The 17,717-nt window shown below is 46.5% G+C and overlaps 1 long non-coding RNA gene across 1 annotated transcript in view; it reads left to right on the top strand.

Annotated features, from left to right (window-relative positions):
• LOC138259422 (uncharacterized) overlaps window positions 1-17,717 on the top strand; it is a 380,592-nt gene that overhangs the window by 297,683 nt on the left and 65,192 nt on the right. The window lies entirely within an intron of this gene.

The following is a 17,717-nucleotide window of genomic DNA, read 5'->3' as shown; positions in this document are numbered from 1 at the left end:
GCCGTAGTGAAAAACTTCTGTCTTTGGACACTACCCTAAGCTTTGCCGGGAACAGCATGCCATATTGAAGACCTAGTAGGCGCAGTCTCTGTTTTGCATCCCTGAAGGTGGCCCGTTGTTTCTGTACTTCACAGGAGAAATCTGGGAAGAGGCGTACTGTATGATTGTCCATTGTGCGATCCCCCTTGGTCCTGCTTTGATGCAGCAGGTAATCCCTATCTCGGTAATGAAGAAGTCTGGCCACAATGGGTCGTGGGGGGGCTCCCGGAGGGGGAGGACACGCCGGGACTCTGTGCCCTCTCGATGGCAAAAAAGGGAGAAAGTCCATCTTCAGCCACTTCCTCCCTAAGCCAGCGCTCAAGGAACTCCACCAGGCCAGATTGTTGAACACTTTCAGGCATACTTATTGCGCTGTGATCTATTTTCCGTATTTTCGGCCTGTAATTCGAGGTCCCGGATACGTTTCTCCAGCTGTTGTGTAGACTTAGTGGCATCCTTGACCTCCGGAAGAAGCTCCTTGAGTTGCCTGTCGGTGGTGGTCACCTTTTCAGCCAGGCGACGGTGATCATCCCGAAGCACTGTAAGATCCGTGGCCAAAGTGTCGATTTTCCCCTCCAGCGCCATTCGGGAAGCTGTTATAGCCTGTAGGATATCTTGAAGGGTGGGGTCACCGCGCCCCTCTCCCGGGAAGACATTCCTGGATTCAAGCGGGGCTGCCAATGCCTCAGCCGATGGCCCACCTTTTTGTTCCACGTCCCTTCGGCGTCCGACTTTACCCATTTTCCAGGGCGCAGCTCCTTCTCTGTCAGGACGGTGGGTAATGGATAGTGCCTCTCCCACCACAGCTCTGTATCCTGCACTGCCAAAGGGATCGCCGAACCGTTATAAGAGATCTACTACCTCCGGTACTCAGTATTTGTTCAGTAGGCCCACCGGTTCACGGGGCAGGTGAGGTCCGGGCCTGGGTCGGCCCCTCTCAGCAGTCCGTTCTGCTGTACAGTTCCAGCCGCACTCCCCGACTGCGGCCGCCGAGAATTTGGGGGACACCTCACTTCAGCCAGTCAGGGCCCTCATTTTCCTCCCGGTCAGGGTGTACCCTTGCTGAGATGATCAACCCCACCGTCCGCTGGGGGCGCTTTCAAGCGTGCGTGCTCTCCATACGTTATCTGTCAGCCCCCTGCACTCTCATGGAGGCAGCACTTCTCATCCAGGCGGCCCCCTGTAGAGAATGGCCGTGTGCCCCGTGTCTCAGTGCAGGCAAATTCCGCCCAGCAAACCGTCGTCGGTCTGTTCTGCCGCCCCTTTGCCGTCCCCCTCGCACCAGCTCACCCCGGGAAGCCCACGGCGTCCAGCTTCCCCAGGGGCACCCTCCAGTGATGACGTGCAGTCCACGACACGACGCCCTCAGGGGATAGCAGGCAGAGGAGCTCTGGAGAAAATCTTGGTGTTATTGCAGCCGACTGTTGTCCGCCGGGTCCTCCCCCCGGAGTGCGGCTGCCATGTTGTGAGCGCCCCATGGCTCCCGGGCCGAGCACAGATGCAGTGCTGGGCTCCACTTTTCGCTGGTGCTGGGCCCCCCAGAGGCATCCACTAGGTCTCCCTATACCTTGTGACTCGTAGCGGGGCGGGCTGGGCAGGATCCGGGTGGTGCCTCGGCGGGTTGCAGGCCGTCGGGATCGCCGGTCAGATCACGGCCGCCATCTTGGTTTTCTCGTGGCCCTCCGTCGGTCGCAAATTCGGCCCCAAAACTCTCTCTCCTCCGGGGTCGGACCTCTCAAAATGTGCCACGGTACCCTGCTGCACCTTCAGCCATGTAGTGGGGTAGGTTGAGGGGTCCACTGCATATCAGGCTGGACCGGAGTGGGGATCGTTAGCAGGAGCCTCAAGGAGAGGCTTCTTCTGCCATCGGCGTCAGGCCACGCCCCCCCCGGGGGACACTCCAGTTGATGCGATTAGAGCAGGGTAGCCCCTGAGTTCCCTGGTGCCCAGGAAACTGGGTCTAACAGATGCTTATTTAACACTCCTGATTTTCACACCTGATTGACGCTTCCTACAATGCCAATGGGGGCAAATCACTTTCAAAGTCTTGGTCCTGCCCTTTGGGTTCTCCTCAGCTCCCTGGTGCTTTACCAAGTTGCTTAAGTCAGTAACAGAATTTCTGAGAGGCAGAGGCATTTGCTTCATCATTTACTTAGACCACATCCTTCTGATGTCTTAAAATCCCATCCTGTTTATAGAGCAATGGGACCTGACTATCTCTCTCCTAGAGTTGTTGAGCTTTGTGATACAATACCCAAACTCAGCGCTCACTCCATCAAAACAGACGATCTTCCTAGGAGGCCCTACAGACAATGTCTACACTACCTTAGCCCTTGCATCCAAAAGATCAAAGCTGATATGCAAGACTAGTAAGCCTACTGGCTTCTTCCATAGAAACAATATGTTTTTGGGCTTGCTTCACTATTAAGCTTTGCAATATCTCAAAATACAACACTTGCAAAAAGTGCTGGCATACTAAGACCAGGCTTCCCTGACCACCGCAGTCCAGCAAGAACTCCAGTAGTGGTTCAATCACACAGATGCATGGAACAGAAGTGCCATTTTTGGCCTCATCACAGACGTGGTAATAGATTCAGATGGGAAGTGTTTGGGATGGGGCGTCAGATGAGTGAATTTGATGAGGAGATGGGCCAAATAGGAACTCTCTCTACACATCAACTGCCTCAAATTATTAGCAATGCTTTAGTGAGTCACTCTTTTCACCTCATCCAGCACACTTCTGTATCCTACTGAAGATGTACCACACTTTGGTGGTCCAATAGGTCTACTGACTGAGGGTAATCAAGGTATTGTCTTCTAGTAGAGATTCAAAGATCTTTGGCAATATTGCCTAACCCCAACAAACAGAACTTAGTTGGAGACTGGAATTCACGACAACTCAGGAAGCCCAGTGAGTGCAAACTGGATCTGACCTTGTACTCCAAGATTATAAAAAAATAGGGTTTGTGTCACTTGGATTACTTTGTTCTTGTCTGACTTACCAATTACTGTTGTTCTACAGCTGGATACTGGACTCTCTGGCGCAGGAGGCCTTCTTACAAATATGGAAATGTCAGAACTATGCCTTTCCTCCCTTTTCCATGATTCTCAGAGTGGTCCTCCACATTAGGAAACAATCTGCAGAACTGGTTTTGATTTCGCCTTTGTGGAATCCACAAAGCTGTTTCCCAATCCTTCTGCAAGTTTCTTGTGCCCTTCCCCTCTTGCTGCCTCTGTTTATGATTCTAGTCCTGGACCCTCTGGGTCCATGTAACCATTGGTAAATCCTTCATCAGTTGAAATTGGTTGCATGGAGACTTTCTGGAGGTGTTGGTAAATGCCAGGACTTTCAGAACAGGCTCTAGACCTCATTGGTAAAGTCTGGGCTGACTCAACTCACAAGAGGTACAAATCAGCCTGGAACAGATAATCACGCCGGTGTGTGGAATGGAAGTTTTATCTTATAACCTGTGTCACTAATTCCCTTGCATCTTTGGTGTCCGACAACCTGTCTTACAGAACAATAAACTCTTATACATCTGAGATCTCGAACTGGTTACATTTCCATTGCTAACAGACCTGTTAATAAATACCCTGTTGAGAGGGGTCAGATTTTCAGCTCCTCCTAAACCCAAGTATTCTGTCCTATGGGAGGATTATTTCTGAGATTTCTTCAGTCTTGGCCAGATAATGATTCCTTGTATAGGAAATGATTTTCCAGCTAGCTGATTTTACTTCTTTATCTGGTTTCTAGGAAAATGTTTTTCAGACTGCAAGTCTTCGATTTAGCAGGTAGGTATGTCACTTCAGAAGGAGTTTCCTTTGTGATTTCTAAAAGAACTAAGTCAGCATCAAGACATGTTTCCTTTTCAGCATTACAGAGACAGAAAACGCTGTGTTCTGTCAATGTCTTTGAGAATATAAGAGAGTCACCTGTCCCTCGGAAATTCCCCTTCTGGTCAACTTTTACTTGCTCTGGTCCATCTACATGCCCTTGTCTGTTGCCTTAGCTAGCCTGTTGAGTTAAATGCATTCTGTCTAAAGAAGACATTTCCATTTTCAGAGCCCATTCAGTCAGCGGGGCTATAGCCTCAAAGTCCTTCGGGTTAGGAGCATGATTGTTATCAGATTCAATGTTTAAGCAGTTCTATTACAAGCCCCTTTTTCAAGCTTGAAACTGCCATAATCTAAAGTCACTGGTTTTGTCATAGAATTGAAAATGTTATGACATCTTTGAACAAGAATTTTCAATTCTATTAAGGATACAGGGGCAAAGATTATCCTTCTCTTATTTTCTTGGTATAAATGATTGTCACTCGCTTATTATGCTTTTTCTACTACCACTCACCATGATATAGTTAGCCTGTGGTGGAATGGAATTTTTATTATGTTGTCTTTCAGTTTCAGACCAAAAGCAAGAATATCCTTGTTAGATTGAAGGGTGCAAGTAAGAGTGGGCACTAGGACCACAAACACACACTACCCACCAACCTGACTTGGAAGAGGGGACTAGTCACCGGACACCGCTTCTAGTCGGTGGGGAGGGCAAAACACATACACTGGGCGTCTGAAGAGGAAGGACGTACTGCCTGTGTGGGAAGTGAATTTGACAAATCTGGCAACGAGGCAGCAATAAGACTGCGTATCATGGAAGGATGTCAATCAACTTGGTTCCGTACAAAAATACTGAAGGAAAGTTACACACTGGACAAAATACTGACTATGGCGCGGTTGGAAGCTAGGGCCACATCACATGCCATCCAAATGGAAACTGGGAGAGTGCGGACTATGGGACAGACTCCTCGCATGGCCGGGAGCTACAACAGACAAGACAAGACACCACTGCCACTGAAGGAGAAACACAGATGGACACGTTACCTCTCTGGCCTAGAATACCCCCATGTCGGCGCCTGTCCAGCTATGGGACTCAAATGTTGGAAATGCAACAGTGACAACCACTTTGCAAGTGTCTATATGGGTGGACACCTCAAGACAGGGAGGGGACGCCCTGCCCGACCATGCGTAGCCATGAGTCGACACGCAAAGCAATTGGAAGCACGCAATCGCAGCTCATCCACTGACTCGGATGCCGCCATTAGACGTGACACCAACAAACATCTGTACTCATGTCAGACATCTCAGCACTAGAGTGCACATTCCAACATGTCCAACTAGTCAACAACGACAAATGAAGAAGACGGCAACGGTAAAGATCCAGGTCAGAAGTCACACCACCAGATTTGTAGCTAACAGCGGACCCATATGTAACCTCATTTGCGTGTCAGAGTATGAGAAAATGAAACACAAGCCTTCACTGTCGCCCTCCACCGTCAATATGTTCATGAGGGGTGCGAGACAACCTTTAGTGAATGTAGGAAAGTAGCCTCTTTTCAGCAGGGTTACCCCCACCTTTTGCCTGTTTATCAGTGTGTTTGACTGTGTTCACTGGGATCCTGCTAAGCAGGACCCCAGAGACTGTGCTCTCACCCTTTAAATTTGGTTGCTTGGACCACACACACCCCACATTTGGCATACTGGTGCCCTTTTGTAAGTCCCTAGTATATGGTACCCAGGTACCTAGGGTATTGGGGCACCAGAGGTTCCCCATGGGCTGCAGCATGTATTATGCCACCCATGGGGAGCCCATGCAAAGTGTCTCTGTAGGCCTGCCATTGCAGCCTGCATGAAAGGGTGCATGCACCCTTTTTCACTACAGGTCACTGCACCAGGTCATTGTAAGTTACCCCTATTGTAGGCTCTCCAAGCCCAGAGGGAAGGGTGCAAGTGACTGTGTCTGAGGTGCCCCCACAAACTCCAGCTCCAGTCTCATGGACTTTGTCAGTGCAGGGATGCCATTTTACACGTGTACTGGACATATATCCCTACCTATGTCCAGATACATAAAGGTAACTACGAACCTAGGCATGTTTGGTATCAAACATGTTGGAATCATACCCCAATACTGTTGCCAGTATTGGAAGTATGATTCCATGCACTCAGGGTGCTCCTTAGAGGATCCCCAGCATTGCTCCTACCAGCCTTCTGGGGTTTTCCGGGCTGCCCAAGCTACTGCTTCCCTTCAGGAGGTTTCTGCCCTCCTGCTGCTTGATCAGCTCAGGCCCAGGAAGGCAGAACAAAGAATTGCCTTTGGGAGAGGGGGATAACACCCTCTCCCTTTGGAAATAGGTGTTACATGACTTGGGAGGGTTAGCCTCCTGAAGCCACTGGTATGCTTTGAAGGGCACATTTGGTGCCCTCCTTGCATAAACCAGTCTGCACTGGTTCAGGGACCTCCAGTCCCTGCTCTGGTGTGACACTGGACAATGGAAAGGGGAGTAACCACTCCCCTGTCCATCACCACCCCAGGGGTGGTGCCAAGAGCTCCTCCAGAGGGTCCCTTGATTCTGCCATCTTGAATCCAAGATGGACAGAGGCCTCTGGGAGCATCTGACTGGCCAGGTCAGGCAGGTGACTTCAGAGCCTCCTCTTTATAAGTGGTAACCTGTAAGGTGACCAATCCCCCTTTCATGGCTTTTTAGGGTCTCCCTCTTGGGTGGGTCCTCAGATTCGGCTTGCAAGATTCCAGCAGGACTCCTCTGCCACCTCCAATTCTGGCCACTTGAACTGCGACTTGACCCTCCAGTAATCGTCAATCTGCATCCATGACAAAGACTCTGCTTACAACATTGTTTTGACGGCAACGTCAAGCTTCTGCAACATTTCACCAGCTGTGCCTCCTCTAAGGGTGGCAAGTCTTCACCTGCACAAGAAGGAAGAAGTAATTTCCCTTGCAGTGAAGGAGTCACTCCCCTGTATCCGCAGGCAACAACTGCAACAACAACCAGCTGCGTCGATTTCCTCTCATCCTGAGTTGCGTGGATCCTGCATCACGGGTGGTGGTCTGGAGTGGTCCCTTTGATCCTCTCTACCAGCTGTCCAACTTTGGTGAAGGTAAACCCTTGCCTTCCCACACAGAACAGTACCCCTGTGCACCGCGCCTCTCGCAGCTACCAAGGCCTGTTGGCACCTCCTCGAAGGGATCTTCAGGCTCCATGTAGCCCCAGCTCCAACACTCTTCCCTGCGACGCTCAGCCCTCTGCGTGCTTCTCCTGCAGCGTGGGACCTTTCTCCAGTTGTGCTGCATGGGCTGCTCTGCAACTCCTCCTTCCTCTTCCAGTGGGTCTCTTGTGGGGGCTGCCTGCTCTTCTGAGGACTTTCTGTCTTGCTGAGGGTACTCCCAGGAATCCCCCGTGGGTTGAGTCCTCCTGGACCTTGCTGGTCCCTGTCAGCTCCACTTTTGCTTCATCACAACTTCTGCCTTTGCCAAGGCTTGTTAGTGGCTTTTCCACCCCACTGACTGACTGCAATCTTCCATCTGGCGTGGGACATCAACTGCACCCTCCAGGAATTCTTCTCCGGCTCCAGGGGTTCATTGCTGACTGTCTTCGTCCTACCGTAGACCAACTCCTGCAACCACAGCCGGGTGGGTAGTGGCTCCTGCCCCCACCAGATGCTTCTGTGACTTCTGGGCTTGGTCCCCTTCTTCCACAGGTCTTTGTCTTCAGGAATCCACTGCAGGTTTCTTGCAGTCTTGTCTGGGTGTTGCATTGCCTTCTTTTTAGTCCTTTTGGGTGGTTTGGAGAAAATCAAGTAACTTACTCCTTTCTTCCTGGTCGCTGGGGGGCACTGTGGTAATTACCTTTGGGGTTTCCAAGTTCCCCAGCTCCCCTCTACACATTCCACTTACCTAGGTGGGGGTCCTGCATTCACATTCCATTTTTTTTTTTTAGTAATTGGTTTGGACTCCCCCTACGGTCACTGTTGTCTATTGCTATTTGCACTGTTTTATTGCTGTTTATGCCTATTTCTAATTACTAGTGTACATATCTAGTGTGTTACGTCTTGTTGGGGTAATTGCCTATCTAGTATTTTTGGTATTGTGTCACTAAAATAAAGTACCTTTATTTTTGTAACATTGAGTGTTTTCTTTCATGTGTGTAAGTGATGTGTGACTACAGTGGTATTGCATGAGCTGTGCATGTCTCCTAGATAAGCGTTGGCTGCTCATCCACAGCTACCTCTAGAGATCATGGCTTCTAGACACTGCCTACACCACACTAATAGGGACTACCTAAACCTGGTATTCGGTGTAAGTACCTTAGGTATCCAGCACACACCAGGCCAGCTTCCTCCATTGAACCTGTGGAAATTTGTAGAGACGTTCACATACAACAACACGTCAAGAAGCAATTGCAAGAAGAAGTGCATGTCCTATGGGGAGACGTTCCAGCTGCGTGTCTGCTCAGCAATGTCAGGGCAGAATTGATGGGCCTCCTAGCCATGACATATCACACCGCTGAATGTCACAACATCTTGAAGGAATACCCTACGATCCTCAAAGGGCTTGGAAAGCTAAAATACACGCACGTCACCCGGCACGTCAACGAAGCAGTCAAACCGGTGACTCAAATTCACTGCAGAGTTCCTGTACACCTCCAACTGCAGGTAGAACAAAAAAGTTTGCTAGCAGAGGAGATCATTGAGCCAGCAGAAGACCAATGCCATGGGTTTCCTTCATTGTCGCTGTCCCCAAGAAAAACATGCAGAAAATACAAATTTGTGTTGACATGCACCTACCGAATACAGCTATAGAAACAGAAAAACACCCTGGCCCTCATCTAAATGAAAATGATCAGCTTCTTCACTAGAGCCTGCGTCTTCCCCAAACTAGACTTGTTGAAGAGCTACCTTCAACTGGAACTAGACCCGCACCATAGTCACTATATTCTCCACCCACCTAGGACTATTTTGCTACAAGCGATTACGTTTTTGGGTGTCATCAGCAGCTGAAATAGTTCAGGAGATGGTGACACGAGTGATTAGATCTGTAAAAATCTGCCTAAACTACAGCAGTGAGAGCCTGGTATTTGCTGACACGAACAAAGACCATGACTTGGCACTGCAGGAGGTGTGCAAGCAAATAGCAACGTCTGGCCTGACACTGAACGAGGAGAGATGCGAACTGGGAAAAAGAGAACTTGTTTTCTTTGCACACATCTTCTCCCGAAAAGGGATGTGGCCAGACCCCAGCAAGGTAGAAACACTATGCAATACACAACCTCCATTGGACGTAGCAGAAGTGAGGTTTTTTCTAGGTGTAGCATGTTACTGCACTTGATACATCAAAGACTTTGCTACTGTGAGAACCCCACTTCGCGAACTGACCAAACAAGGAGAACCAATTCTATGGACCTTGGAATGCAAAAGGCACAGCCGTAGATCACCTCGCCTATTTTGGGGCGTCCTTATGCAAGGAGCTTACTGTAGACGCCGGCCCAGTGGGGTTAGGAGCCATTCTTGCACAACATAAGCCAGGAAGAGACTCACTGCAACACATTGCAAACAGAAGTCTATTGGACGTAGAAAGGGCATACTCGCAGCCTGAGAAAGAAAGTCTAGCGGTAGTGTGGGCGTGCAAACATTACCACACATTCATCTACGGAAAACCCCTTCACCCCTTCACCATTGTGACAGACCACCAGGCGCTGGTTATGATATACGGCAACCCCAATGAAAAAATACCACCACACATAGAAAGATGGGGAATACGACTGATGGATTAGGTCTTCAAAATAGTGCACAAGCCAGGGAAAGAACACAGCCCTGCTGACTACACGTCGCAGCATCCCTAGCCCACGGCACCAGAGACATCATCCATATCCGAGGAACACCTCAATTTTGTGCTGAGATAGAATACACCTGCCCCAATTACAATTGAGCAACTTGCGCAGGAGATCACAACGGTCACAACGTTACAAGCAGTCAAAACAATAATGCAACAACAGAGGTGGACACATGTGACCACTAATGGTGTAGTGGGCGAAAGGGTCAGGATAGAGGAAATACTAGCCTTCAAACAGGTGCTGTCAGTAACAAAGCAAGGGATATTGCTCAGTGGCACCACAATAATAATACTGATGATGCTGAGACAGCAGACAGTCAGCTTTGCATGAGTCTCACCAAGGCAGGCATGGTGGCAACAAAAAAAATGCTGAGAGAGAAAGTATGGTTCCAGGGTCTTGACAGTTCAGTAGAAGACATGATTATGAACTGTCATCGCTGTCAGATAACAGGAAGACCACCAAAGCCAGAGCAACTACACATGTCCGATCTCCCTGAGGTGGTATGGACAATGCTGGCTGCAGACTTCTGAGTCCATGGACAATGGCAATTACCTCCTGGTCATTATCAATGAATACTCCCGCTTCCCCATATTGCGTCAAGTGTCATCAACATCAGCCACCGCCACTCTACCGATTCTAGACAACTTCTTTGCAGCCTGGGGTGCTCCTCTGACACTAAAGACAGACAATGGAACTCTATTTTCAGATGAAGAATTTTGCAAATTCATGGCATATATGGGAGTACATAATCGGAAAATAACACTGCTGTGGCCTCAAGCCAATAGCATGGTGGAAAAGTTCATAGGCAACATAAAAAAGGGTGTACAGCGAGCAAAGCTAGCACAAATTTCCATAGGACAAGCATTGTGCCAGGTACTTTGGGACTACTGTAACACGCCACACAGTTCCACAGGGAGGTACCCGTCAGAACTAGTGCTGGGAAAAACAAGTAGGACCCGTCTACCTCAACTAGAAGTGACATTATCACAGGTGACGAAGAGGAAAATTAAATGACACGCTGACGCTCAGCGTCACGCCACAGTGTCTGGACTACAACTTGGAGATTTATTCCTTGGGTGCCAATGGCAAACACAGAAGTCAGACAGCCCCTTCTTGGGCCAGCCTCTGAGGATAACAAACATCAAAGGGTCAATGAACACGGCAGAAGCAGGATCCTACTCCGTCGCCAGAAACAGCTCTCACTTCAAAGAGTTCAGGATGTTGGATGATGAGGAAGAAAAACTACAGCCTAGTGCCGGACAGAAGATTCCAAGCGCAGACACTGGAGGGTCAATGGAAGTGGATTAACCAGCTGGGGAGGGCCCCTCTGGGACAAAGATGCAACAGAAGACATCAGCCATGATAAGGAGGGGAGCTCACACCCAATGAGAGTGAGCAGGAAGCCCAAAAGACTGATTGAAGAACTACAATGACTGATTAGAAGGGCAAATGTTGAAATTATTGAACAACTTTCCTCTCTCTCTGTCTCTACATCCTCATATATTGGTCGCAAGCGTGGGGAATGTGTATATTTTGTCAGCAAAAGGGGGAGATGTTGGAATGAAGGGCACAAGTAAGAGTGGGCACTAGGCCCACAAACATACACTACCCACTGATCCGACTGGGAGGAGGGGACGAGCCACTGGATATCACTTCCAATCAGTGGGTAGGGCACCACAAATGCACTGGGCATTCGAACAGGAAGGACATACTGCCTGTATGGGGACCGAGAACGAAGAATAAAGAGAAGTCATGCTTGCACCCTTACCAGTCTCCTTAAGGTGTTTTAGTGGGCTGAGATCGGGAGGAAGCAACAATCCTCATGATCTTTATGCAATGGAATGTATCCTCACAGCAAGAAGAAACGGTTAACATTGTTATACTTCAGTTTATACGACTACAAGTATTGGATAATTGACTGTCTGTTGCTGAGACATGTATTTTTTTTACGGGCGAGTCAGTGTCATCAACATCAGCCTCTGTCCGTGTTGTAATCTCTCTTGGGGCTTCAAACCACATCCATGTCATGTCATTTTCTTTCATTGGTTCGTGAGCTTGCCTTTTAAAATTTGCTTGCTTTCATTAGTGAAAGGCCTGCATTATTCATGCCTTTTCTGGTGTTTAGCCTTCCTCGAGCGCAGCGACCAAGTACTGAAAACATACGAGGCTCCACATTTTCCGTCCGGTTTCTGGACTACTTTTTCTCTTTTTTTGCAGCGTGATCTCGCTGGGCAGAAGTTGAGTGCTTTACATGACATCGACCCTGTTACATAGTGAATTGCATTTTTTGCCGGTTACGTGAATAATTGCACTTTTGCCGATAGGTTTCACTGCGAGTGACCTTTTATTTCCCTTTGTGTGTCTGCTTTGCACTGATGGCGGCCGTCAGCTTGCTTATGTGAAACTTTTACTTTTCAGTTTATATAGCAAGAAAAGTCAAGTTAGTTATGTGAAACTGTTTTATTTTCATTTTCAATTTATGTGGCAACAAAAGCCCGGTTAGGAGTTTACAATGATAATTGTTCTAGCTCAAGCAAACGCGAGACCGGTTGCATTGCAAATGCTTGTTTCTCTTGGAACTATGGGTTTTGTAGTTTAATTCAATTTTAGTGCCTGCTTCAGTGGCCAATGAGTGGTTCCCTTTTTTCGAATTGTATATATTTTTTTAAATAACCGTACAGTAAAGATTTGATTTACCATTTGTCACTATATATTGTTACACGGTGTATTTGTTATCTAATTGAACATTATCCATTCCAGTTTTCCATTCTCGAATCTCCAGTATAACGCTCATAACTAAAACCCATTTAGTTATTCTTTAGGTATTGGTTGCACTTATTGTGAGGGTCCGGGGTCTTTTTAAAGGTGTGCCAATTTTGGATAAAGTAATTCTATAAGGAAAGAAGTAGCAATAACCACAGCAAGTACCCGAAGCGGCAGAGTAGTAATGGAGTCAGCATCGAGGGAACAGGGTCTACAGCAGTAGAGATGATTACTGATATGATATCAGATATGAGTGCGATAACGGAACCAAAATTTAACGATTAAGGAATCAGCCCCATTATCACAAGCAGTTTCCCTTTGCATTAAATTGGTAGAGAGTATTTTGTAAAATGCAAGCTGCACATGCGCTCTACAAAGCATTACCCCCGTAGCGGAAATGACGTAACCACACAGAAAGCGCTTCTGACCTGGATCCAGCTGTACCGTGAAGGCGAATAGGATGGCTGACCCGGCGCGATGGAACCACGTGTGGGTAGGAACCGAGACTGGCATCTTAAAGGGTAAGAGGAGCAGAAGTTAGGTCTGAGAGAGTGTACTCTAAACATTACATATTCTAGAGGTGAAATGCTTATATTTAACAATGCTGCATTAATAATATTATTCATTGAAACGTATTTTAAACATGAAGAATTATTGTATGCATATACTAATTGCATCTATAAGAAATGATTGCTTGCATTATGAATTAATCGAATACATGCTTACTAACCTTACTAGAGATAGTGCAGATTTGAAGGATCTAAAAGAACTTGGTGTTTGGGAGAAATTTGGGAAAGGAATTGCCCGAGTGGGAAGCTGGTTTACCAACATTTGGAATGGGGTACTTGCAAAAATTATGATGGGTCTATTAATTGTTTTGGTTTGTCTATTAGGATTATGGGGAGCATGTAAAATTTATGACAAAGTAAAAAGAAATTGGACCAAAAGAACCAGAAGAAATGAAGAAAGTGAAAGAGAGAAAATGTTCAATGAGATATGGGAAAGTTCTCATAAAGGGCAAGATGTTGAAATGCGCATCATGCGCAAGGTGAAAAACTAGATCGAAGAAAGATTTGTGTGATGACGAGCGTCATCAGAGGAGGGACTGAGAGAGTGTACTCTAAATATTACATATTCTAGAGGTGAAATGCTTATATTTAACAATGCTGCATTAATAATATTATTCATTGAAACGTATTTTAAACATGAAGAATTATTGTATGCATATACTAATGTCATCTATAAGAAATGATTGCCTGCATTATGAATTAATCGAATACATTAACATTTACGAAGATTGCATTTTATTAGAATCCATAAGCCTTAAGTTAGCGTGAGCTGAAGAATTAGCTGTGTAACTCTCATATTAAAGCATATTTTTCTGTTTCTCCAGTATGCTGACTTGCAAAAGGGTCATGACCCAGCATTTGTTCTCTTCTACGTTTTTGCAACATTGCTAGTTTTTCCCATTCGCATGCTAGCTGCTTTATTATCATAAAGTTATACGCTTTGCAACAAGTATGGACACTTTCAAGGACATTCGACCATGGAAAAGAGAACTTTGGACCTGAAGAACGTGCCAGAGAATGAAGTAACCCCGGATGTGCCACCTACGAAAAACGTCAATTATGAAGACCAATCAAAGTGTTATGATTTATCACGAAATGACAAATGCATTACTTAATGTATAATTTGATAGGTTACAGATAGTGGGATGAAGTGACTATCCAATAGAATTTTGGTGGAAGGTATTGCCAAAAAGGGATAAAAACTCATGACACAGGAGACTCGAGGGAATTAGGTAGGGAATGATATTGATTGCATCCAGAAACTCTGTCACTCTGTTTGGTGATTTGAGACTTAATAAAACCATCCTCACCCTTAGTTGCCCCATCTCACTTTCCTCCTTATGAGGGAAGTGCCCCCTGCTTTAAACTAGAGAGACTGACGACGATTCAACTGATGTCCTGAAGACGAAATCTGAACCTGTATGCTGACTCATTCCGAGGAGGGTAATTATGATCACTGCTATTGTGATGTGTCTAAGTGCTTTTCCTTTCTAGGTACCAACTGCTGTATTTTGATTAGAGACCTTAGTTAGATGTTTTCCAAATTGGTGTTCTAAATTGTTTTTGCATGAAGTCCAACATGCTGATGCTAATTAGTGGTTAGGCTAGGGTTCACCTTGACTGACGCGACGAGGGTGACTGACGTTGTACTATGCTGAACTGGGTTTATATGATGTTCTATGTATTCTGACTTGTGTATTTCTTATGTTAGTGTCTTAATGGTTCTGATCTTTACATTGTCAAAGTCTTATCACAGTTGCCATATCGTGACTATGCTCCTTTGCTTCCTGGTTTTGAGATTAATACAGTTCTGGTAGCAGAGCGACGGTTTGGCCCTTGGGGGCCCTAAGACGGAGATTCATTGTTTAATTTGTTTTTCTGTGATAATGCAATTTGGAGGTATGATGGGTTGCTAAGCTCGCCATGGCTTTCCTGGGATCTCGGAGCCTGCCTAAATGAGTTGGGAATGTTCTCGGCGCCATAGTATGAGTGGTTAGGGTCTTTGCGCTTGCCTAAAGCTTATGCATCTTGCAGGTGGTTGTGGAAAATTGTGTGTATTTAGGTCAAATTAAGTGTTGTTTAGCAGGAGTAGGCGTACTCCACAGTATGAGAGTAGGCATGTCGGCGTACTTCATGTGAATGTAGCGCTTGTTGCTCAAAATTATCCATGTGGTTGGTTATTGTGTACGGACCTGTTGAGGTCTAAGACTCCGGAGTATGAAGATAAATGTGGTTTATGTTGTAATCTGTGCGGTTTAATAGGTCAATCGGGCATGGTTGACAAATCGAGTTTGAGTTACAATGCATGTATGAAAACTTCGATGGAGATTTGACAAATTCTAAAGTGCACTAGAAGGAGTCATTGACAAGTCGAGAGTAGAATTTGCGGGTCGAATTCTGCTTGCGTATGTGGGGACTGACAAGGCTTCAAGTGAAATCTCCTTAAAGTTCTGAAGCGAATGTGTTACCCTTCCTGTAGTAAACCGACAGATTTGTGTTGTCATTTTAGATGCTCGCAATAAATTGCATTAGTTTGTGTGAGTTGTAAGGGTCAGTGAGGAGCAGGCAAGCCGCAAGACTTTGTCAGCTGCTGTGTGTGTGTGAGTGTGACGTCAGTGGTGCCGCGCTGAGATAGGTCAGATGTTGAGAGGGGTCGCGCACAGATTGGCTGCCGTCCGTGAGAGGCAAATAGGTTGAGAAAGGGCGGGTGGAGAGTGTCCTGGGAATTAAGCCATTTCTGATTAAATACAAATTAAGAGAATTGCAAAAATGGATTTTGTCAAAGCATTCAAGAGCGCTCTAAAGGGAGATGTATATATTGTAGCAACTGATGGGGAACCTACACCACCTGAGGGTACTCCAGCTTATACGGTTATGGAAGAGAAAGGTGTCGCGCCTTGTTTATGGATGAAACAGTGGTGCAAATTAACAGAGAAAGAAGGGTGTTTAGCGTTTCCAGAACATGGGACGTTCAATCCAAAGGTACTAGAAAATCTGAGGTGGATGTTAAGTACACAACAGCCACCTCCAAGACCGGCACAATATGAGGCTTTAGCGATTTGGGACTTAATGGCTCTTAAACATAGACAAGAAAGGTTTCAGAGAAGACTGAGAAGGGCAGAAAAATCTTCTGCAGAGGCCAGGTGGGACAACGAGAGCAAAATGTGGAGAAGGGGAATTGTAGATGGGTTGAAGTTATTTCCAGCAATAACTCAGGGAGAAGAAACACAGGGAAAGAAAGCCTCTTGTAAAACTGATAAAAACTCAGGCAAATCTAAAGAAAATAAAAGATCCTGGGAAGAGGACGATGATTCAGACGATGAGGAATTTATGGATAGGTTGTTACATGATCGTCCGCCACCGTATGCGGTGAGCGACAGCGCTCCAAGCACTAGCTTGGATCCTGGGAACCAGACGAAGGAAAAGGGAGTTACTGACACAGCACAGACTAGCGATACAGCTTTGATACAGAATAATGTCAGTGTACCCACTGCACCCGACATGCTGATACAGTTGCAACCGCCACCACAGATAAAGAAAATCTACCCTGATGTTCCAGTGCTTGAGACTACCACGAATTTGATAGTGCCGCCAGACCCGATATACACAAAGCCAAAGTTAATACAGATTGAATCAACCCCGAAGTTAATGTCCCAACCCCCACAGTTGATACCAGGGTATAACCCTGTAGCGGGACTGTCATTAGTACCTGTTCCGGGAACATTGGAACAGACCTATGGTGTTGCCGCTCCAAGGAGTCTGGGTCCAGGTCAGACACCTGCCGATTTATCGTTACCTATTACTGTTGGTCCCTCAGTGCTGTTATATGCAAAAGGTAAATCTGCGATGTGTGATCAGGGATTAATGACACAGGAAGCGATAAGAGGAGGGCCTATGGGGACTCCACAGATAATGGCCCCTGGAGAGCAAGTACATGAGCCACCGAGACCCTTAATGGACCTTAGTTCAGTGGGGGCACCTCTCGAAGCAATGCGTCAAGCAGGATTAGGAGTTTTAACTCCCCAAACCATGAGTACGAATACTTCGCATTCACCAATGATACGTGCAGGGAACATTTCACCGCAGGGATTTACGGTACAACAGTTAAACGAATGGTTAGAGAAAACCTATACTTCGCAAAAGACTGCAGTGGCCACCACAGTCGAACCTGAGAAAGAGAAACAAGATGAATATTTGAACTTTGTACGACTAGGGGCAGAAGCTGCCGAGTTAGTAGAAGGGACAATGGGAGTAAATAGATTGGAATCATACACAGAGGCAGAATTGAGATATTTGTGTCCCAAAATTACTAAGGAGGTAGGCAAAGTACATCAGAGATTGGCAAACCTAGCAGACAAATACAATATCGATATCGGAAACACTAAACATTTGAAAAGGAGCTACAGATTAGATTTTTATTCAAAAGATTTTGAACACATGAGATCTGCAGGCATGAAGGCACATTTGAGAAAATTGTTGCAGAGTGCACAAATTTGGGGTGCCTTGGAGAAATGGGAAGGCAGATGGGCAAAGAAAAGAGATAAGGGGAAGAGTGATAGTCCAGAGTCTAATCAAGCTAGAACCTCACCTAATCTGGACTCAGTAAAAATACTGCCTATGAGAGAGACAACTGGTGGTGTTTTAGTACATGTGCCATGGACTA

Source organism: Pleurodeles waltl, chromosome 9 (assembly GCF_031143425.1).
Source record: "Pleurodeles waltl isolate 20211129_DDA chromosome 9, aPleWal1.hap1.20221129, whole genome shotgun sequence".
Lineage (NCBI taxonomy): Eukaryota > Metazoa > Chordata > Amphibia > Caudata > Salamandridae > Pleurodeles > Pleurodeles waltl.
Note: the sequence above shows the minus strand (reverse complement) of the source record. Positions and strands in the feature narration are given on the sequence as shown.